Source organism: Tamandua tetradactyla, chromosome 26 (assembly GCF_023851605.1).
Source record: "Tamandua tetradactyla isolate mTamTet1 chromosome 26, mTamTet1.pri, whole genome shotgun sequence".
Classification (NCBI taxonomy): Eukaryota; Metazoa; Chordata; class Mammalia; order Pilosa; family Myrmecophagidae; genus Tamandua; species Tamandua tetradactyla.
The window spans coordinates 21793097-21817242 of NC_135352.1; the positions used below are offsets into that span (position 1 = coordinate 21793097).

Consider the following 24146-nt stretch of genomic DNA (forward strand, 5'->3'; position numbering starts at 1 on the left):
TAGATGGAGATCTAACTTCGCCCATGCAAGGAGGGCCTTGATTCATTTACTGGAGTCCTTTAAAAGGAGAAACATTTAGAGTTGCTTCAGAGCCAACAGAGACACAGACATTTGGAGATGCTTAGAGTGCTGGTGGAGAGAGCAGATGCCTAGACACAGATGTTTGGGGATGCAGAGCCCAGCAGACGACACCATGAACCTTCCCATGAGATGCTAAACAAGCCAGAAGCCAGAGTTGTGTCCCAGAGGAGCTAAGTGAAGGCCCACAAATGCTTAGGGAGGAAACCACTAGCATCGAGAACTGGAAGCAATGGAACCGGAAACAAGGACCAGTAGATGCCAGTCATGCATCTTCCCATGTGACAGACATGGACCTTTCTTGAGTTAAGGTATCTTTCTCCAGATGCCTAAGTTTGGACATTTTTATGACCTTAGAACTGAAATTTGTAATTCAATAAATTCCCTTTTTAAAAGTGGTTCTGTTTCTGGCATATTGCATTCCAGCAGCATTTAGCAAACTAGTACAGGATGGTAGGAGAAAAGCAAGCAGGTCATGGAAGCCAAGGGAGGAGACAATTTCAAGAAAGATAGGACAGGAAAGCAGGAAAGAATTTGAGGAAGATGGGAACTGAGAGAAGTCTACTGGACACGGTTCAGAAGAGATTTCCAGAACAATGAGGACTTCTGTTAGGGCTGAAGGAAAAACTAGGAGAAGGATTTACATTAACTAAGATAACTTCTAAACCTCCTATCTTCAGTTCTTAGAGCCACAGGCTAAGTGAAGACATTTGGATTGAGCAAGCTGACTTTTTCCAGCCAATGCAGTCCCAGCAGGAATCCTGGCAAAAGGAAGCTGAGACCAGCACAGCATGGGTGGAGCTCTGGGTGATTCTTGATTAATGGCCAATGTAAAGAAAACCCAGAAACAAGCCAAGTGACAGAATGCAGGGAAATTCATAGGGGGACTAGTGGAGGTCGGAAACCATTGCGAAACCATTATTTGGTCTTAGCAGAAAAATACAAATTTAAAAGATAATCCATCATTGTAATGACTTATTGTATTTTTCCAACTGCTTGTTCAATAGTTCATTGCTTAGTTAAAGGGATGGGCAAACATGGAACATATCCAGTGGAAATGGACATTTTTTTTTTACACATTTTTGAAAGGGGAGTGGAGAATAGCAGGGGCCTGAAAGCTCTGAAAACCCTAATGCCCTGAACTCTGGTCCAATCCTGTTTCCTTTCAAGTCAATTCAATTACAGAACAAACATTAGCATCCAGTATCCATGCATTTGAAAAAAAGTGGGTATGTTAGCTTCTCATAACTGAAACAATTTGGGGATAATGGAGTCATAAATTAGAACGAATAAGAGACAACTCACCCAACCTTGATAGTTAAAAGTAATTTCCTTATTCGTGGACTTCAGATTTACTTCGGGTTGTTTTTGGCATGTGTGGGAGTACAGGATGTGTAAATTATTCAGCCTCAAAAGTCCCATGAAATTCCCTGCAATTCATGAAACTTCAGGAGCTCAGACAGGCACAAATGTTTCTGAAATCTGTAGAAGAAAACAACCTAGGTTACTCCCGCTGCAAATGACTAAATTGGATTTTTTGTTTCATCCCTAAGCAGGAAGCTTGACTGACAAAAGAGAAGTGTCTGCAGTACATGGGACAGGATGAGGTATTAGAGGCTGGGTGAAAGCATTACTCAGTTAGGAGGAAGATGCTAATTCCATTCTGGGCTGCACGAATACAGTACTGTAAAAGGAAACGCAATTGAAGATTAAGTCAAATAGCTTAACTTGTTTCAAATGTCATTTCTAAACATATTATTCTAATTTCTTTCATCTTTCATATCCATTTTAGAAATTTAGATCTTTCCACATCTAAATGCATTTTTAAAAATGAGAAATAACCAAATATGTGATAGAGGATCCACGTTTAATCCATAATTTACAATGCGAAAAGGCATATATTAAGTCAAAGACTCTAGTGTGTCAAGATAATAATCAAACATCATGCTTGTTAGAAAGGATTTGCTCGTTTTTGCCTAAAGCTGAAATAGCTTTTATTATTTACTCACGTGGACAAAGTGTGCTCTTGTCTCAGTAAGCACCAAAATCAGATAGACAGATTAGATAAACTCTAAGATCAGTATTCTAATTAAATTGGCAGCTTCTAAATGTCAAACAGATCTGTTTATCTCAAATCTTTGTGCTGCAACCTAATCACAGACTGTCCTTTCAGGACATTGAAATTAAAATTTGTAGGGAAATAGTCTCCTCTCCTTTTTTTTCATTCAGGTGAGCAATTTGAGATCAGATCCCAAGTCCTTAGAAAATAGACATAAAATATCTTGAGTATTAAGTCTTGACTTCCATAGGTAATCCATCCTAGCCCTTATGGGATTGCGTGGGAATCTGGTGTACCATTTCCCTCAATGTCATTAATGATTAGGAGAAGTAATGTGCTTTATACCGTAAAAAACAAGTTTAAGTGGGATAGAATCTATTATCTAGGAAATTTACTCAAAGAGATCTTGTTATTTAGACCCTGGGTTCTTTTAATGTGATTCACGGTAACTCCCTGAGGCATTTATACTCCAAAAAAAAAACACTTGAGATATTCTTCATGCGCCATTTTCTGGAGTGAAGCCCCTCTCTTACTCCACTTTTATCAGATTCTCTTGGGAACAGATGTCTTAAGACTTGCTCAGAGAAGACCTTCTTTAAATAAGTTAAAATGATTAATTCAGAACATCACAGTAGGTATATAATGCAGCAGTATGAATCTGGCACTTTGCCAAAGTTAACATTACTAGTAGATGAATAACAAATGAATACCATGATATTAAGCAAATAAGGTAGCTCTGGCTTTCTGTCAAATAAAAATAACAACATATACTTTTCAGGGCTTCATTTCGGATTCAGATTGTGATTTTAATCCTATGGGAGACTTCAAATGTAAACCAATAGCACAGTATGAGAAACCTCGATTGTTTAACTTCTGCTCTTGCTTCTTGGAAACAGCAAAATGTCATTCTCTTAAAACCCACCCCCAAATAATCATGACACCTATTCACGTGATTGGAGTTTGCAAACTATCACCTGCACGTTGCTTGGAAACTTTCATGGTTTTTATTAATGGAATTAGGACTATTGGACCCTCCGGGTTTCTACTTCTCATGACCGTAACTATTATGATTATATTCTATCATTAGCATTTTCTTATTTCCAAAAATTCTTCGAACGCAAAAGTGAAAAGCGGTACTGTTCCCCCCCCCCCCCCTTCCCCCCAAACGCACACACTTAGCAGAGCTCCGCCGGATTTAAGCTTCGGAAATGCCCCCGAGCTTGGGTCCTCTTCCTCAAAGGAAAGGAAGGAATTCACGGGCTGTTCTGATCTTTCCTCGCACGCGTAGAAAAGACCGTGCCTCCCGGGTCCCTGCAGCCCCGGCGCCACCCGCCCTCCGCGCGCCCACTTGGCCCAGCCCGGGCCATCCGCCCGCCCGCCCGCGCTCCAGGCACTGTACCGCCACCGCCGCGCAGCGGCCGGACACCGCCTACCCTGAGGATTGGCCAGCGCCGCCCCGGCCGACCGCGAGGAAGGCGGGCCCGGGGGAGGGTCGGCGACCGCGGGCGAGGACAGGGGGCGGCGCCGCCCGACCGCGCGCCCCGCCCCCTGCGCGGCTACCCAGCGGCGCGCCCACGTGCCCAGCTCGCTTTCCGCCGCGCTGCAGCCGGCCGCTTCCCTCCACGCCGACCCGGCGACGCGGCGGTCGCTCCTCCAACCTCCGGGAGCCGCGGGCCCGCGAGACCCTCCGACTTGCCCGCGCAACCACCGTCCCCTCGGCGCGGCCCCCGAGCGCTGCTCCAGTGAGTTGCCAAATTCCTCCGGTCGCGTGTGGCGGGGCGGTCGCTCCTCCAAACCTCCCGGGCCGGCGGGGGAAGGGGCGGGATGGGTTTGGGGCGCCTGTGGAGGTCTCGCTCCGGGGCCAGAGGGTCCCGGGACCGTGGGCAGGGGTGGCAGCCGCGGACCGTGGTCCTCCGGGCTGCGTTCCGAGGTGCGCCTCGCGGGCTCCGGGGTCCGCGGCGGTGGCCGCTTGGCACGGCGACGTCTCGGGGACATTTGAACGACCCGAAGTCCGAGGGGCCCAGGGCACCCCTCTGCTGTAGGTTGCAACGGCCCTAGCGCTGCTGCCTGCTTCTCCCCGACCTGCGCGTTGAGCAGTCCCTGAAATCCCTTCTCGTTGCCTTGGGGTTCTTGGTTTAAATATAGAACAGGGTTTATAGCTCTGGAAGCCTTTTCAACAGCCTAGACCTGCCAGGGTCCTGGGAGAACAGGTAAAATGGATGGCCCGTCGTGGTGGGTTTTTGTTGTTTTTTTTTTGTATGGACAGCCACCGGGAATCGAACCCAGGTCTCCGGCACATGGTGTTTTTTAATTGGATATTTAAAAGTAAATGGGCGCCGTTTTAAACCCGTCCGAGACGGGCTGTACCATTTTAAGCCTCTTTTATGCAGGCTTCAGCCTCGAATTTGAAAGCCTGTTCTTGGCGATTAGTCCGTTGCACTTGATCCAACCCTCCCGGAATACCCATTCCTTTGGAGAGTTTTCCAGTTTCTATTTCTCGTGCATCCGATCCATGGAGTGTGGAATTCGGAGAGTAAATAAAGTTATTTCAAAGAAATACAGTGAAGAAAAGCCACAGAGTCATAATTGTCTTTTAGAAGTGGGAGCAGTACCTAGATTTTAGGAGTCAAACTATTTCAGCTATTCCAGCTCTCAAATATTTAAGGCAAAACTGCCTTAAAAAGCCCTCAGGTGGTTCATTTGGGACTGGTAATAAGATTTATCTGGAAGTTGATGCAGAAACACTCATTCTTTTAATGAGGGGAAATCATCAGATCTCGTTCAGATAGAACTGTCTGAATCCTGGCCAAAGGACCCTAGACTAGTAAGTTAGAATGGATGTGGTCTTTAATTTGATAATTTTTCATTCTTGTCTGAGTCAGTCTTTAAAACTTCTGTTGCCTCTTTCCCTGCTCAGCATTAATAATAATTATCTTCTTAGGATATTGCAAACATTTGTGCTTGCAGCCTTTCTCTAGGGAACATACAGGGTAAGAATATTCTAATTAAATGCTTTCTTATGCTTGCTTTTTTACCCCTTGTAATATTAAATCCACCTGCCTCCCTTTCTTTAAATGTATTAAAAGTTAAATAGAGAACTGACCTGTGGATGCAGAAGAACTTATGAATCTTTTTTTCTCCTTTTACTAAAAAATTGCTAGGTGACTATTTGGGATGATCTCTAATGGGCTGCATTATTTATTGTAATTTTTCACATTTCCTCCCTTGCCCTTCCTTCACTTGGTTTTCACACTGTGTCTTGATTCAGGAATATCATTTGATTTAAGGCATTTTAATTTTTAGGATGTACCATGTGTTCGGAGAGCAGCGTAAAATGCTGCTTAGCATTCAGCAAGGATTCACTTGGCACGTTGACATAGCCCTTTGGATTTTTCTATTCATTGTCACTTATTTAGAGTGGGGACAGTAGAGGAGAAGGAAACTAGGAGCAGTAATAGTTTAAAAAAGCTTGAGAATACTTGAGTTTTTCCCCTTGTGTTTCTATATATTTCTGTCTTTTGCACACACGTGGTGGAAGAATTTTAAAGTTCATCTGTCTTGCTTCCCACTTCCAACGTTACACCTTTGCAGAATGGCACTGCCTCGGTTCCTTTTTTAGATTTACCCACCCTTTGTTCTTCCCTCCTACCTCCTTGATTAACTCATCAAGGTTTCTTCTGGCGATTCTGTTCAGACCTGGAGCCCTCGCTTGTGGCCATTTCTTCTTGTTTTGGACCCACTTTTTCCTAGGTTTTCTCCTTCATAGTTTTCCTTTAATGACTTCTCTAGCCTAATTTCTCAGTTCTCTCTTCCCGTCTGCTTTGTTTTATTTGCTTATTGCTCTCACTTTCTTGGCTCCTTCAAAAGAAAAAAAATTTTTTTTAATGCCCAGAGCCGTCTGCCGGCCAAGGACTTTATTTTGGTGCCCTTCAGTAACTTTTAGAACAGAATTTAAAGAAGAAAAATATCTTTACGGTGCTATTGATTTTATTATTTCCCCAACCAGAGATGACCACACTGGTTTTAAAGACTGGTTTCTCACAGACTCCTTACTGGATACCAGACAATTAGAATGAAAGCAAAAATTTCAGTAGACCGTATTTCTAAATATTCAGATTTTTACTGTCGTTTACGTCATTTGCATGCCTTGCCATCCAGCTGAATACTGACAAACTTAGTTAACTGTCAGATTTCACTTGATACTTCTTGTCTAAATGTTTTTTGAAGTTTAATGGTTAATTCATTTCTAAACCTTTAAGGTAGATATTCAGAATCACATAGATAAAGCTCTCCACAGGGAGGGAAACTAATGAAATTATTCTGTTTCGTTCTCTTCTCTTTTGATAACTTTTCATCCTAGTGCCTGGCACATTATCACATGTTCAACATTTCTTTATTGTTGAGTGAATTCCACTGATTTCAACAATTTGAAAAAGAGTATTATGTCCATCTTCAAATGTATTTATTCTTTCATTAGATACTTACTGAGCACCCCCACTCCGTACTAGGCACTGGGAAATAAAAAGTAACGTGTAGCTCCAAGTTTAAAGGAATTCTGTAACTTTTACATTTCAGATACTCCTTTGGTGGATTTTTTTTTTTTTTCCTACATGGGCAGGCACTGGGAATCGAACCCGTGTTCTCTGGCATGGCAGGATGGCAGGCAAGCATTCTTGCCTGCTGAGCCACCGTGGCCTGCCCTCCTTTGGTGGATTTTAGGAGTAGTTTTTTGTTGTAATTTTATTTAAAAAATAACATCACCTATAAACAGATGACTTTAGTGCTGTCTGTACCAGAAAACAAGTAATGAATTCCCTTTCTCTAATACATGAAGATGATGCTACTATTCTGTCATTGAAAGCACGTATACTTGGCGGAGCTTTTTGTTTGTTTAACTGGTAGTAACACATTTTTGCTTTACTTGTCTTTCTGGTTCTTGTTTTAGAAGGGCAGTCTGTTGCTGTGGAAATGTCACAGAATCCACTGAGAAAACCAAAATAACCACTGGGTGTTTGTAGCCACAAGGCTCTAAATAGTTTTAAGAATAAACTGTAAAACTGTATGACTCATTAATTAATTTTTCTTATCCAATTTGGTAAGTGTCACTGCTATATGTTAATCTGTAGAAGCAAGCACACATGTGACATAGTTCTGAGCAGACCCTCCACTGCAGTTCTGTTAACCTTCTCACTGGTAAGTATGATTAGTTTTGACTTCGGAAAAGAGCTGAGTTAATGCAGTTTTCGTTCAAGATGCTGGATTTGACTATATGAATCACATCTCTTCTGTTCTTGTTTAGGTGTTTATTTTGGATCTCTCTTCTCAGAGAGAGAGTTCCATGGTTCCTTATTTTTCCGGGTATACATGACATGAGACATTGTTGAAAATCTTGGGGTTTCTTGACACAGAATTTGAGCCATGCAAGATTGACTCATCAAGCTGGAGTGTCCTATATGATGACTTAGTGCAGCAGATTTCATGTATTTAAAATATGCTTTTGCCCTGTGCCCCTGCAATAAGTAAATAAAAACAAATAATAATGGTAAAATAAAATTTTAAAACCCTGACTATGTTGTATTGATTTTTGGGATATTCCATGAACAATATGCAATGAAGAATCGTATGTCCTTTGTTGAATCTTTCAGGTTTTTTCCAACAGTTGGAGGATGGGAGGATGGGTGGGTGGGTGCGATTTTCTTTCCTTGACCCACTCTGGCTTCAGCAAGGCTCCCTAAGCCTCAATACTTATACCTACCACAATAATGTTTATGCCCGCAAAACTCACTTCCTTCCAGCAGAGGCTTGGCATCAGTGTTTAGAAGGTCATACTGCCAGGGATGTTGAGTGGGTACTGTAATTAAGATGATGTTCTCATTTTATACTTCTACTTTTGCCCATCCTTTTTTTTTTTTTTTTGCATGATCAGGTACCAGGAACAGAATTTGCCCATTCTTTTTTATCTTTGTCCAGTTAAAAACAGATGCTTTTCTTTTCAAATAGTCAAGTAATGAATAAAGCAAATCTTAAAACTTACTTTTCAATCATTTTCCTCTTGTATGGGCTGAGAGAGAGTAGATGCTACTTTGGCTATACCTGGAAATCAAGATTAAGATTGGCTCCTTAGACTTTTTTCTCACCCTGACTCTGGGTAGCTAGCTGTCATCTTGGAAAATAGTGATAATGTGATACTCAGTAGTGGAATTAACAGGTGTTGCATATGTTGAAACACAGTGAAAACAATGGAGTCTCTTTGCAGGCTCAAGTTTGTTTGTTTACTCCCTAATATGAACTCAGGGCAGATTTTCAAAATGCAATCTAACTTCTACTTTTAAAGTCATACTAAAATGTCTAAAGCTTGAAATATAGTTGAGTGGCTGAAGTGGGAAGTCCCTGCATCACAAGCAGTGTCTGTTTTTCCGAAGTCAGGTTTCTAAAAGAAGGTATGCATTTGCCAGTAACACTTGAATTTCATTTTTTGCAAAATGAAATCACTATGCAAAATTTATTATGATTGATATGCAGAATGTATAGTATTTAGCAACTGTATGTGCAACCAAAATGCTGCATACTATTGATATGTTGGGATTCCCTTGGAATAACAATGTCTGACTTGTAGCTTTGATTCTCAGAATGTCCTATGAGATACTCTGTTTGAATTCTTCTGTGATCAGAGATTAGCTAATCCATTTCAGACAAATATGCATGGTATATATTAACAGCAAAGGTCTAGAATCTGTAGAGAAGCAAGGAATAAATATCTTGGTCCCTGACCTCTGGGTGTTGACAAACCAGTAAAGGAGATAACATGCACACGTACAATGAGAGGAGTGGGATAAAGCTGCCATTTGAGTGATCCAAAGACTTGAACATACCATGAGGAGAAATAATAATCTCTTTCAAATTTAAGAAACAAAATTTTCATTTCTGACATAGTCAAAATGCTCAATTTTAGGTGTTGTCATTACTCATTACTATTGCTATTACAACCCCCCCCCCCCACTACCTGCTCGTTCTCCAGTTGTCCTTTAGTAAAACTTAGCCCATCAGGGATGTAGTTTTGGTTGAGCACCTATTCCCCCAAATTTGCTGTTGGTGAGGGATTAATCCTTATTAATTAATTTATTAAATAGCCCATAATTTATTACCCACTCCTCAAGAAAATTACGATGTTTAAACTGAAAATTCAGACTATTCTGATAGAACTTAGAGGAAAGTTAAAACACGTAGGAGAATATATTTAGATAGAAATTTCAGATAGGAAAGAGTCATCCAGATGTACAGTCAAATTAAGAACATGAAATTATCTTAATTTCGCAGTCTGGATGTGTGATTTTTTACAATAGGCAAATTTGGTACATTTGAACAAAGGCCCATGGAAGATCTTCTCCTAGCAGGAGATTCTCTGAAGACCACCAGGGAAGCAGTCAGCGTCTCTATCTTAGTGCTGTTGGGACTGTTCAGCTCATAACGGACAAAGGAGTGATCAAAGGTGCTGATAGGCTGAAGATGCCATGTTGCGAGAAGAATTCTTTGTGGTAAAGAGACATCTCATGTCCTGTCTGTCCTAAGATTGGCCTAGAAGAAGAAAAACTGTCTTAAAAGAAAGGATATAGCCCAAACTATCTTTACTAGAGACTTCAGTTCCTGACAGGCATGCTCTGCTGTTGTGCTGAGAAGGTTTCCATCAAGGCATTGAGCTGGGTACCACTGCCTCACCTTCCAGGATTCAGGTCCATGTGACTCGACCTTGTTGGGTTTTCTTTAACATAATAATTTTTCCTAAGAGTTGTGTGTATAATGGAGGGAGGTGAGAGGGGCAATTGCAGGAAATTCATTGGTATCTTCAGTCTCCTATGCTGGGGTCAGTCTGCTTCTACTAGTTGAAAAATAACACTTCTGCAAGACTTTTGTTTAATGGACCTCAGGAGCTCAGAATTCTATTAATCATAATTCTTTGTTCACAACGCACTTTTGTCATACTCTTATTAGTTTGTGTATGGCCCTTTTAAATATTACTCGTTTTAAGGCCTTGGGTTGTGTGGTGGGTGGATACTCATTGTATTATTTTAAAATAATATGAGTTAGTAAAAATTTAAATAAATATCCTCTAAATAAACTAGTAAATACGTTTTTTTAAAATAAACTTTTCCTTTGTGTTTTTTCTTCCAGTAGAGAATATCTGTAATGAACAATCTTCTTTCTCCTTCAGAAGAATAGCTTTCTATAGTTGGTGATTTTTTTTTCCTCCAGAAATTTACTTCTGTGGTGTTCCTGTTCTCTTCAAGCAAGGGACACTTTTATGTATGGGACTCATAGTCCACGGGACATTTGTAAACTTGATTAGGCATTGGCCTTGATTAAAGTCCAAATGAAAATCCTTCCTGGTAGGTTGTATCAACTTGAATGTGAATTCCTCCAGGAAAAGCCTCTGTCCAAGAATCCAGGCTACTCTGCTTTAATGATCATATTAACCCAATTTTGTGTTGGTGTTCGAATCCATCAGCACGCTTAAAGTGGTTTCATTAATTGTGTTATCTTTCGAGCAAGTGTTTTGAAAACATTCTTGCTTGCAAGATTTGGGGAGGCCTAAAAGAAGCCTGGGTTATGCCTTGACACCCCATCTTGACGGCTCGTCAACACTGTGGTGTGTTTTGGCTGTAAAAAGAATTTACTTTTGTTCCAGGGACCCCAGGCAAGAAAAGGAAGTCAAACTGGCTATGATTCGCCAAGCAGAGTGAGATCACTGTTTCAATCCTTGGGTTTGACATTTTACCCTGGTCTGGGCTTTGATGGTGGAGTTGATAGAATAACAAACTTCATCCTACTCCAAAAGTTTCTCAGTGTTCAACTTATTGATCACCTCCAAACAAAATAGTACCGATGTGTTCTTAAGTGAGAGTTTCCTCCTTCAGCTTGGAGTATATATCGAGCAGCAGCTCTGTGTCCATTGGGGATGAAGTACTGAACGGGGCGGGGTCTCCAGTCTTGGGAATCACAGGTTTGTTTCTATTGGAGCTTTGTTACGTTCAGTGCTACTTGGTTCTTGAGTAAAGGCCACACAAGGGATATAATATTTTATCTTTCAATCAGTTGCTCATTAAATTATTGAACATTTTAAAATCTTGAATTGCAAGGGTATTTTTAAATGTTTATATAATTACACTTGGCAAAGCCTATGGCCCATAGAGTGGTCAGTGATTCCCATTTTGGGATAAAGCCAGGGAAGTTTTAAGTGACCAAAATGAAGCTTATAATTCTGACAAGTGTATCTGTTTTATTTCTTTATTCATCCCTTGGAGAACTCATGTATGTTCAGAGTTATTTTCCAACTAAATCCTTTCTCTTCAGCTTATATCTCTACTATGAACTCATGTTAGCAAACTTGGAGAAGTTAATGGTTGTATTCTTTTTAGTAGAATCCTATTATATTTATGTTTGGATGTCTGTACTGCTTGGGCAGTCTCTGTGCAACTTTTAAAAGATTGAACAACTGAATCAAGTTGGAGAACTAAAGAGATTCAGTTTGAGGGAAAAAAAGAGATGACTGACCTGTATTGTCTTTTTTATTGGAAGGAGTCAAGACAAATTTCATACTATTTTTTTTTTTTTTTTAACACGGGCAGGCACCGGGAATCGAACCCGGGTCCTCTGGTGTTGCAGGCAAGCATTCCTGCCTGCTGAGCCACCGTGGCCTGCCCCAAATTTCATACTATTTTGATCAACTGCATTTGAACGAATGGTATTTATGTTCTTCAGTATACAGAAAAGGAACTCCTCCCTTCCTCTGATATTCTCCCTATTCTGATTATGCTTCAGTAAAAGGCACAAGGAACCTGCCATCACAGCAGCTAATCTATTCAGCAGTGGCTCTTGATGTTTTGGGAAAGTTGTGGGCATTTTGTGATGGAACCATGCACCCTCCCTTCCCATCTAGTCCACTTCTCCATAAAATAAGAAAGCACATAACCATGCAAATCCACCTCCCCAGCAATTTAAATAAGATTTCTGGGCATTCATGTCTCCTTGAATCCCAACCAATTCACCTCTAGGGTTTCAGGAAGCTAGCTTATGAACCTGTAATAAAGGACCCATTTCAAATACTAGGAAAAAATCCTTAGGAGACTTTCCTTTGGAGGTGGATGGAGCCTTCTTGGTCATCCATGCTCGAGTTCAAATGGGGCTGAGGACTGGTTTCCATCTTCACCCTGGCTCAGAGTTAGGTGTGGCAGGGCGGGACTGTGAGATTTGTGCCCATAGCACAGTAGTGGCATTCTCATTTGTGCCATGGTGGAGGCAGCTCCCTGGCTTCAAAGGAACACTTTGGACTTACGTCCTCTCCAGCATTGCCACTTTCTTTCTCCCAAATTCTCAGATTGACAGAGTTCGTTTTATTCTTGCGAGTCAGAAAATAAATTTGTTTCTAAGTTTTAACTGAGATCATTTTATTAGAATATATGTAAATGTTCCTGTAAATAAGAAAAGGGGAAAAAGAGAGAGAATGAATAAGAATAATCAGTGCCCTCTTTTCTTATCTAATATTAAAACTTCCTTAGAGTGATATTTGAAATCAAATCTCACTGGCTCGATGTCAGTCTGATCTGGATGTTTTCGTAGAGTTAGATGGAATTTAATAAACTTATAATTTAATGGAACTAAAGAGATCAAGTGAAAGAGCATAAGCATCACTGCAGAATTATGCCAGTTTTTAAAATATAGCGTATATTTATATATTCCTTTTCTTTGTCATGTTTGGTTAATAATGTATCTAAAGACAGTGAGGCAAAATGAGAAATTTTAAAATTGATGTCTCTACTGAAATTCTTTTGCAAAACCTGCTTGGCGAGTTGGTAGGATTTATAATATTTTGTTGTAAAAAAAACCTCTTTCAAATGCATACCATTTGTGGCAAAGTAGTTGTGTAGGTGGGGTAAGACTTGTGTATGCAGTATTCATCAAGAAGATAGCACAAAGCTTGTTTACATGCTACTGAGAAACGAGAGTGGGTGTTGATAAAATTTGTAGTACTAGAGTTGTGAAAATATCCTGGTTTGTGCCTGTGTTAAGCTCTTCTGAAATTTAGAATTTCAGCTTTTGGACGAAATCACTTTTCCATTAGAATAATAGAAAAATTGGACACGGTATTCTGGAAATTCATTTGGTTAATTCCATGGCTACGAAAGTGGTGAAACGCTTGGGGTGTTTGGTTTTGTATTCAAAATCTAAACTTAACAGTACATTTAAAACTTTGCTGTGGGTAATTTTTGAAGCTTTGGAAGTGTTTCTCTGTAGATCTCTGGCCTTGGACAGTTATCGAATGCCTGGTATCACGTATCCACCAAGCACGGTGTTAGATGGATTCGGAAGGGAAGTCAACTCCTGAGAAGGTGGTTTCAGTTCTTTCTTTATAGATTAAGAAACTGGGCCTGGAGAGCTGTCACTCAGCCTAAGGTCAGAAAGGTAAGAAAGCGTGAAGAGTGGAATCTACCGTTTTTACTTAGATAAAGCACCAATTATATTAGGCCATCCTACTTTTGAGAAAGCAAATCATAATCACTATAATATACTCCTAATCTGAGAAAAATTTTGTAAGTGGGGATCAGAATACAGTTTTAGCTTAAAAGCTTTGATGTTTTAAAATTTCCTTCATGTTAACATGTTTGAATAAGACACTTCAAAATACTGACATTCACATGATGTAGACAGTTTTATTAAAGGTCTTTAGTAAAATACTTTAAACCCCCCCAAATGGAAGAATATAATCTTAACCAAAAACGAAAAGATTGTAAATGTGTTCTAAGCCGTTTGAAGTCATTAGGATTTGAATCTTATAAATGGTACTTTCAAACAAATAAGTTCTGTTTAGAGTGCTATTGTGCTTTTTTTTTTTTAGAAAAAGAGAAAGCTGAATTTTTACTTTTCTGATTATCATAGTAACAGATGGTTTTGCACTTAGTCCAGTGAACCAAACAAAAAAAAAGCAGACTTTGCATAAAATTTCTGTTGATAGTGCATTTTCTCTGCACCGAAATGGATCGTATGAACTTTCTGAATAATGAATAGCATGTTTACATTGTTCTGATCTTTTTTGCCACAGAGGAACACAAGAAATGTGAAGGACAAACACAACCCAACATTGTTCATTTTTAAATTGTACTTGTAAATTATTTTAAATATTTATTTTAAATTTTTACTGCATTGCTAATTGTAGGTATATTGCATGTCCTGACTATTTCTAAAAGTGTTGCATTGTACAGTAACTTTAAAAACTGAAATCACAATTAATCTCTTGATTAATGAATTTTTATAAGAATTTTAAGTCTTAAAGCCTATGTTATTTCTCTAAAGCCCCCCCTTTTTTCTTTTTGGAAATGATAAACATTTTATTTTATTTTATTTTTTAACATGGGCAGGCACCGGGAATCGAACCCGGGTTCTCTGGCATGGCAGGCAAGCATTCTTGCCTGCTGAGCCACCGTGGCCCGCCCCCCTTTTTTTTTTCTAAAGTCCATTTTTGAAAGTACTTAGGACAGTTGCTCTCCAGTAGATGGCTTTCTGTTGGCTAGCCCATCATCAGATGTTTCCTAGTCATTTGTTAACTCTTGTGGTATGTGGTGGTGGTGAATGATGGAGAGGATGTGGTATAAGCAGACACAATGTGACTGCATAAGTTGGAGGTAGCTTCAGAAGTGATGACTGCAGGCACCAGCTTTTGTCATTGATACCAATAGTAATTGGAAGTTCTGGTCTCTTCCGTTTTAAGAATGGAGCTTTACTTCATCTCATGATTTTTTTTTTTTTTTTTTGGCATGGGCAGGCACTGGAAATTGAACCCGGGTCTCCCACATGGCAGGCGAGAATTCTGCCACTAAGCCACCGTTGTCCGCCTCATCTCATATAATTTTAATGCATTACATATTTGGGCCAGGGAAATCAGTCAAGTTGAATTATATATATATAATTTCACTTCCTATTTTGTTGCATGAATCAAAATTCTGGCCGTTTTCAAGAATTGGAAGAAAACTCCATTTTATTGAGCTAGGTATTATTTCCATCAAATAAAATAAAAGGAGAAAAAAATGCAAGTATTGTAAATCTTTTTTTCTTTCTCCACCAAAATGAGGTATGTAGAATGATATTTTAAAATCAGGGGAAGTAATTTTTTCTTGTGCGTATTACTTGAGCTGAATTGCTACTGAAATTATTTTCCAAACTGGATTTTCTTTAAAGGCATCATTTATAGCATTGCCAACTTTTAATAACTCATAACATTCATTTCAAGAAGAATCGTGTCTACCCATTCGTCATAGGTGTAAGGATAAGCTGCAGAGTGTATGTGTGCAGACATATCTGCAGAAAAGCCAAAACGTCCTACCTGCTAGTATGTTTTTCATATATAAAAATAATAAAACATTGAGAATAAACTATAAAAATTCAGCATTTTCTCATTAATTTCTTAATCTCAATATTACAGTGCTGATTTTTTCTAACTCGTTATTCTAGAATGTAAGAAGAGGGGGGTTAGAACATCAGATGATCCTGTTAGTTTCTTTTCTACTCTAAAGCAGAAAAATGGCAAGTAGCCCATCCTTGTTTATTATTCCTAATATTTTCCCATCAAGAGCTTCTTGGTGCTGCTTCTGGCCATGCCAGGTCTGGTGCCATTCACCAGCGCTGGGACCCGGATCTGTGGAGTGGGGGCCGCTGGTGGCCATTGAAGGTATTGCAGCTTGTAGTCTGGGGAGCTTTTACAGCTGTCACCAAGTTTGTGTCTGTCCTTTCTCCCTTTCTTCTTCCTTCCTGCCCTCTTTTTTTTTTTTTTCAATTAAAGGTATAAATGGCCAAACTGTCTAGTTAAATTTGTGTGGTACCTCAAGTGTTTCCTCACCAGAGACCCAGCTGTCAAGGATGAGCTCTTTTGTGGATCCTTCTCCAGTGTTTTCCTGAACTACTTGCTGTACTTACCCTGGAGGGTGTCCATAGTATATGTTTTTCCCACCAGCTGCCTGCTCACAAACTGTGAAATACGGAACCTATAAGTTCACAGTATTGTCTGCCATTCTTTAAGTAAATAATGGTGTTTAGGAATCTTTGGTTCACTGTGCCAAGGATTAGCTTTAAACTTTTATAACTTTCATGTTCTCTCTTTTAAAACATGTGGACATTCAGTATTTAGGGAATGATTTCCAAGTGCAAAACCTTGCTGTATACATAGATATAGACACAAATAAAAAAGAACGTGTGCTTTGAGCTCTTGAGGCTTATATTTCCAAGTCAAACTAGTTGTATCCTGGAGAATAACAAAGATCTGACTTTTCTTCTGAAAATCTTAGAGACATGTAATCTAGTATCCAGCATAAAAGAATAGAACTCCAAGTGGTTCTGGAGTAAAAATATCTAGGCTTTATCAAAAAATACATATATATCTCTAGGCTTTCTCATCCTCTTAAAGAGTTTTTATATTTGTCAAATTGCTCTAAAGTACAAAAATGAAATTTTATAAGAAATAAAAGTTTAATAATATGAAAATTGTTCACACAGAAAGAAGTTTAAAACCTTGCCTGGTTATTTCCCCAAGATTTTAAAAATTTCCATCTATTACCAAGGATAAATTGTCTAATATATACATCTATATAATATCATAAATTCCTGTGCATCTCAGCCTTTAAGTAAGCATGTAAATGTCAAACACATAATCGTTAACAGTCTTTCCCTGTAAGGGAATATGCTCAGCTCTTAATAGGTTTGCACGGGAGCAGAAACATCTGCACTTTTGTGAGACTTCCTTGTCCTCATCGTCTCAGGGATTTGGTCCCAATTCCTGAGTCCAGGCAAGTAACATAAATGAATGGAGCAGGTTGGTGCAAAACAGTAAGGGTGGTGGGGAACCAGAGAGCAGTTTTTAAAAACTGTGTTGCAAGCCATGCATTGAAACTGGGAATAGTAAATGGTGTAGCTTTGATATCTTAATATAAATAAAGATATCTTCTCACAACATAAAGGACCCAGCAGAGTCCTTTACATTGTGAGAAAAGTAGAGTAGAATGAGACTGCAGTTCAGAAACTCATCTTTTTATTCTAGATTTCTTCAAATATGTCAGAATCAACTGATTTATAAAGCATTATCAAATATATTGTCCCTTCTTAAACATACATATATAGAGAAAGAGATTGGGAAATAACAGCAATTATTGATTGGAGTTGGCTCCCTGTAGCTACCTCATTCTAGAAAAACTTAAAATTTTGAGTTTTCCTTTTCTTCTTTGATTCATTTACTATCATTCAGCCAGAAATGTTCAATTAAGCAGATTCTACTTTTTGAAATTCATGACTCACAACTTCCTTAAATTGGAAATATGACATTAATGAGGGGAAAATAAGTGGAGAACTTACGATAAATTTTATGGAAATGAGAAAGTCCCCTGTCACTGTAAGATCCAAATATTCCCAGATTTGATGCTGTAGGAAATTGTTTTATGTATGATGGATAGGTACATGGGTTGAACTGTTATAAAAAGTAGTGATTGCTTGCCGAGTTAAATATTTCATGCAGTGGTACACAGAAAAGGAGAAAGAGGAATTTTAGTTGTAAACATTAAAATAGACTTGTTGCACCAAAGTGAACCTTTAAACTTAAAAAAAGTTTACCAAATATATATTTATTTGATCTGAGTAGAGGGTACCTAATGGTGTAATGCCCCTTGACACTTTTCCAAAGTCATCAATAGTGAGGACATACCTTGTGAGATTTTTATTTTTTCTAGTTGCCAAAAACCTATGTGACTGCCACTGTTTTGGAATATGGGGATGCTGGGGGTAGGAGAGTTTTGGCAAAATAGACTTTGGCATAAACTATCTACTTATGATCTGACCATTGGTTAATATATATGCAGAGAACCATGGGCTAAGACTTCGTTTTTCAGTGATAAAATAGAAATTAGATCATTAAATCACCGAATTTGAATTGGCAGATTTCTTAGCTAATACCCTTCTAACCTTCAGTCCACAAAATTTCACTTTGGTCCACTCCTCTGCTAACACTGATGATAGCTATCTGACACCTGTGTTACTGGGCGGTGTGCTGGTTTGAAACTTGTGTACTCTGGAAAACCCATGTTCTTTAATCTTAATTCGATATTGCTGGGTGGGATCTTTCTTATTGTTTCCATGAAGATGTGACCCACCCATCACATCTGGGTGGGGCTGCTTGCTAGAGTCCTTTAACAGGGAACCATTTTAGAAAAAGCGTAAGAGCCAACAGAGCCCACACAGCCAGAGACCTTTGGAGATGAAGAAGGAAGATGTCCCTGGGAAACCTTATGAAACAACAAGCCAGGAGAGAAAACTAGAAGACGTCACCATGTGCCTTCCCAGCTGAGAAAGGTATCCAGAAGCCAAAGACCCTAGCACATGCCTACCTGGTCCTTTTCCAGCTGACAGAGGTGTTCCGGACAGCATCAGCCTTTCTTGAGTGAAGGTAACCTTTTGTTGGTGCCTTAATTTGGGCATTTTCACAGCTTTGGAACTGTAAACTTGCAACTTAATAATTTCCTGTTTAAAAGATGTTCCATTTCTGGTATAGTGCATTCCAGCAGCTTTCACAAACTTAAACAGGCAGCCTTTTATGGGTAGAACCCACTGAGAAGTCTGCATTATATGGGATCAATATCTTCTTCCTTTTATGCACTTCCTTTATTGCTAGTTTTGTTTTCTAGGGTAACATGGATTGAGTTATTGTCTTACATATTGTCACTCAGATTATTACTCTTCAGATGATGACATGGTTGCCAGATCCCTCACTCCATCTTGATCACTTTTTTAAAAAATTGTGGTAGTATATATACCACAAAATTTGTCATTTTTAAGTGTTCAGTTAGCAGCATTATTTTTACAGTGTTGTACTACTGTCACCAGCTTCCGTTATGAAAACTTTTTCATTACGCAAAACAGAAACTCTTTACCCATTAAGCAATAACTCCATCCCCCCTCCTCCCAGCCCCTGGTAAGCTGGAATTTCTCTGTATTTCTGTGAATTTGCTGTTTCTTTATATTTAATATGAGTGGAATCATATAATATTTATCCTTTTATGTCTGACTTACTTCATCCATTTTGTAGCTTGCTGAATAGTATAAAGAGAACTATCTTTTGTTTCTCTGTTCATCTGTCGACGGGCCCTTGGTTTGTTTCCACATTTTGGTTATCGAGAATAATACTGCTATGAACATTGGTGTTCACATATCTGTTTGGGTCCCTGCTTTCAGATTTTTGGGTTATATACCTAAGAGCAGAATAACCAGATCATACCGTAATTCTATATTTAACTTTTTGAAGAACTGCTGAACAGTTTTCTATAGCAGTTGCACCATTTTACATTCCCACCACCAAAATAAGAGTCCCAGTTTATCCACAACCTTGCCAACACTTGCGATTTTCCATTTTGTTTTCAAATAATAGCTGTCTTAGTGGGTGTAGTATGTTATTGTGGTCCTGATTTGCATTTCCCTAATGGCTAATGATGTTGAGCATCTTTACTTGTGCTCATCAGCCATTTGCATATCTTCTTTGGAGAAATGTCAAGTTCATTGCCCGTTTTTAAAGTAGGTTATTTGTCTTTTTGTTGTTGCATTGTAGAGGTTCTTGTGGTCAGTCTTTATTGGAGATACATGGTCAGCATCTAAGAAAAGACGTGGCTAGAGCCCAGCATCTGTCCATTCAGCAGATGTATACAGGTGGCTGCTCTGTGCTAGGTGCTGTCGAGGTCCTTAGGATGCCTGAGTGAACAAAGCAGTCAAACTAATTCCATGCCCTGGTGATGCTTACGTTCTGAGGGTTTACACAGACCCTGCACTCATAGCCAACATCAAATTAGAGTTTGAAACAAGGGACCATGGAATTAGAGTAGTAGCCTCTGCTCTGTAGACGAATAAAGTAGGGAAATTGTGTATGAAAACTTCCGGTAATGTATCTAATCCTTTTGTTCTCTCTGCCCTTTCATCCCTTTCGATACACATTCCTTCTGTGGATTAAAAAGATAATGTTGTTTTTAAATAAATTATACAGATTTCTTTCCAGACACAAAATGAGACCACAGAAAACCTTTTAATAATAGCAGAGAAAGGTCCCTGATATTATCAAAGGTAATTTGAAATAAAATCTTAGGAGAAATACAAAAGAGGTGATTTGCAAAGCCAGAAGGCTTTATTTGTTCTGAAATATGAGTTTTGAATTCAGAAATATGAAGAGAATTGAAAATATTAGCTATTTGAGAACCCAAGAGATGGACAAGGAATGAACTGGATAAATTGTACAATACACACAGTGTTTTAGAGAAAAGTATGTCCCAGTAAAATCAATAAAAGTCTTCAGCTTTTTATTGTATGAAGGCTTCTTACATTAAATCATTGGAGGTTTTGGTAATCAGAAGACATGAGTTTTAGAATATATTAAACGCTTTTTTTCTAATTAGAGAAGGTGTAGATTTACAGAAAGATCATGCACAAATTTAGAGTTCCCACATACCTGGCCACATTTATAGAATTTTACATTAGTGTAATACCTTTGTTACAATTGATGAAAAATATTATTTAAATGAACTATTAGCTATGTTCCATATTTATGTTGTGGGTCACTGTTTGCATTGTACAGGCCTAGAGTTTTTTAGTTTTGTTTTGTTTTAAAATTTTTTTTCTATCAACATATATACCACCTAAAATTCCCCCTTTTAACCACATTCAGATATATAATTCAGTGGTATTAATTACATCTGCAATGTTATGTCACTATTACTACGATAAATTACCAAACTTTTCCACCACCTCAAATGGAATATGTTAGACTTTTTAATGTAGACCTAGGTCATGTCGTTTACCTAATTATTTTCTGGGTCCTTAAAAATTGATTTTCTTTACAGCTTAAATTCTAATAACGATTGCATTTTCAGTCTTAAGATAGTAGTGGTTCATGAATTGGAGAGGTTAAAAGCTATTGGAAATGAGGTATTAAAAATCCAAAGTGTCCAACTATATTTTTGGTGACATCTTGATGATGACCTTCAAATGATCTTTTACCGGTTGGGTACTAGGTGGGCCTTAGAGAGCCCAGGAACAGCCAGAATTCTGTGTTCCTCATTGCTTCCAGGCTATGTGGCATAGAGGAGAAGGCATGGACTTTGAGCTACTTGAGCCTTACGTTCAAATCCAGCTCTGCGATTTTGAGCAAGCTTTTTAACATGTCTGAGCCTCTGTTTCATCTGAAAATGGGACAGCGTCTCTCTTGAGGTGGTTGCAAGGAATAAATAAAATAATCTCTTTCAATTATCTAGCACATAGTAGGAGAGCAATGATTGGTACCCCCATTCATTTTCATATCCCAGTCACACAGAATGGCTCTGCTTAAAGATGGAATCAATTTGAATTGCTTTTTTTCTTTAGATGACTGTCTTCAATATTTATTATTATTATTATTATTATTATTATTATTGCACAACACTCAAAACTAAAGGAAACAGTATCCTGCAACTCCATCATGCTATATTTAGCTAAATGATACAACCGTTAGCTAACATTGGCTTTTGACCAGGCTGTGGCAACAAGTTTCTTTCCTTTAGGAATGCCAGATACTATTTCATCTCTGTTTAGAATGTGTACCTCATAACTGCACTATTTATTGGCAGAGAACTGTCCGTACTTCACTTGCTGAGATGTGATAGTTAAAGCTTTACTCATGAGAGCACTCTGTTTCCTGTACCCAGACTTCATCATGGGAAACTTTGAGTTCTGAAAGAAATGTAAACTTCATGCTTATCTCTTTAGATGAGGCACAGTAATCAAAACCATCAGTGGCTGCAAAATGGAACCATTAGCAAAGAAAAAGTTTGTTGTGTTTTTAAATGGTGAGACTCCATTACATTGCTTCTAAAAGGTTAATGGCCGTATTATATTCTATTGGGGAGAATGAGACAGATTTTGATTTTGTGTCCTGACTTTGGTAGGTACTAGCTGTTACTTAACCTCTTTAAGTTTTGGTTTTCCCATCTGTAAGATGGAGATGGTAATGGTGCCTACCTCTGAGGTTTTATGGAAATTCAGTTGGGTTAATATATGTAATGTAATTAGCCTAGCTCCTGAAACCTTGAAATGCCCCCATAAATGTTAGCTCTCAGTAGTAGCATCAGAATTAAAAAAAGTCATAATGGTGAGTAGTGTATTTCATGAACATGTCTGATTCTAGGAACATAGCAGAACCTTCTTAAATTTTAAATCAAGGGTAGGATTTCTTAAATAATAGGGGAAACAAAGGTTAAAATAAATGGAGTAAGTTGAAATACTAGTGGTCGATGAGAGGGAGGGGTAGGGGTATGGCATGTATGAGTTTTTTCTTTTTTCTTTCTTTTGCTAAAGAGATGCAAATGTTCAAAAAAATGATCATGGTGATGAATACACAACTATGTGGTGATATTGTGAGCCAATGATTGTAACCATGTCAAGAATCTTCATATGTTTGTTTGTTGTTTACAATACAAATGTTAAAACAAATCAAAAAAAGGATTGGATTTCTTTAAGCGATGTTAGTAGGAATCTCTCTTCCTTGTTCTTAATGCTGTTTACTCTTCTCTGGATAGCTACAAGTTTCAAGTTGCTAATTGTGCCACTTCCAGCTCTGTCCCCACAGCTCAGCTTCCACTGAGACTGTGGAGTTACTGAACTCTCCTTTTGCCTTCCAGGTGGGTGCTTGTTTCCCTTTGCCTTGTGGCCCCTCATCCTTTGCCTCAAACCATTGAGACCATTTCTCTTAGTGTACCCTTGCCGTTCCATCCTGTCCCCATCGATCGCTTCAAGGTCACTTGTATAAAGCAGATGCTAGTGTCTCGGGTCCCCAAACTGCACACCCAACTTAACAAACTGATTCTTTCAAATTGTTTAAAATATTCCCTACCGTTTCTTCTCCATAAAGCCTTCCGGACTGATCCAGGAAAGAAAGCAGAGCGCTCTGGTAATGGGGGATTCAGCATTCATAGTCTACCAATTGAACACTTGCTTGATTGAAAAATTTTATTCTCGAGCAGTGAGTTGGGGGTAAAAAGCAACCTTCTATAGGAAGGAATTCTTAGTGTTTGTCATAGTGAAACATGTATTAAACTCTATTCTACTTTATTCTGACTGCTATTTTGTCCTGATTTTAGAGTTTGGGGGAGATTTTAAGATTCTGACAAATGGCAAATGTGTTTTAAATCTTAAAACATGGCTTATGTATAAAAAATAGCAAATGTGTTTTAGGAATGAGTCATCAAAGGTCGAAATTTTCTTATTGTAGTAAAAATTACATCAAAATGTATTTCAAGGCAAATTCTTTCATCTCAGGCCTAGAGATTCATGAGAATGTACCTTTAGTTGTAATATATATTCTTTTAATTCTTAAATACAAAATTTTAGTGGTTTTTCTTTTTCAACCAAAAGGTTTATTTTCAATTAAAAATATTAAAACTATTTTTGTATATTTTTCAATTCGAGGGGTGGTGGTGTAAGTTTCAGAGGGGCTGTTTGAAGATGTATAGGGCACCGTTTCTTCCCTCTAGGTATTTTATCAAGTGACGTGTGTTGGGGACAGAGATGATAAGCCAGGTACATCCTGTGCTCCAGGCTAGGGTATGGGTGAGGGGTGGCATCCAGATTTGTGCTCACAGGGTCAATCCTTGGAGGGAGGAGAGCTCACTTCCAGTTGAGAGAAGGTGGGGTTGGAGACGGACTTTGACAGAGGGGTAATAGGGTGTCTGTCTACGAGTAGATTTGAGGTTGACTTTTGATGGGGGAACAGCATGAGGAGAGCACCCTGGAAGGTATTGGACCAGCTGTCAAGACAGCACAGAATCCTGTTTGATTGAAGTAAGGCGAGATGTAGGGAAATTGGAGAAAGGAAAGGAGGAAGAGGAGAATGATAATAGCTGTAGCTCACATTTATTGAGTGCCTACTATGTACCAAGCCTTGTTTTCATCACTTGTACTAACTCATTTA

General features: G+C 38.8%; 1 protein-coding gene across 3 annotated transcripts in view; it reads left to right on the plus strand.

Annotated features, from left to right (window-relative positions):
• The first annotated feature begins 3750 nt into the window (after positions 1-3750).
• SLC7A2 (solute carrier family 7 member 2) overlaps positions 3751-24146 on the plus strand; it is a 67958-nt gene continuing 47562 nt past the window's right edge. For 2 of the 3 annotated variants that reach the window (XR_013168966.1, XM_077144243.1), the window contains exon 1: positions 3751-3879. The gene's annotated coding sequence lies outside the window, so the exon portion shown is untranslated. The remainder of the gene's footprint in view (positions 3880-24146) is intronic. The other variant, XM_077144244.1, reaches the window with a different exon arrangement.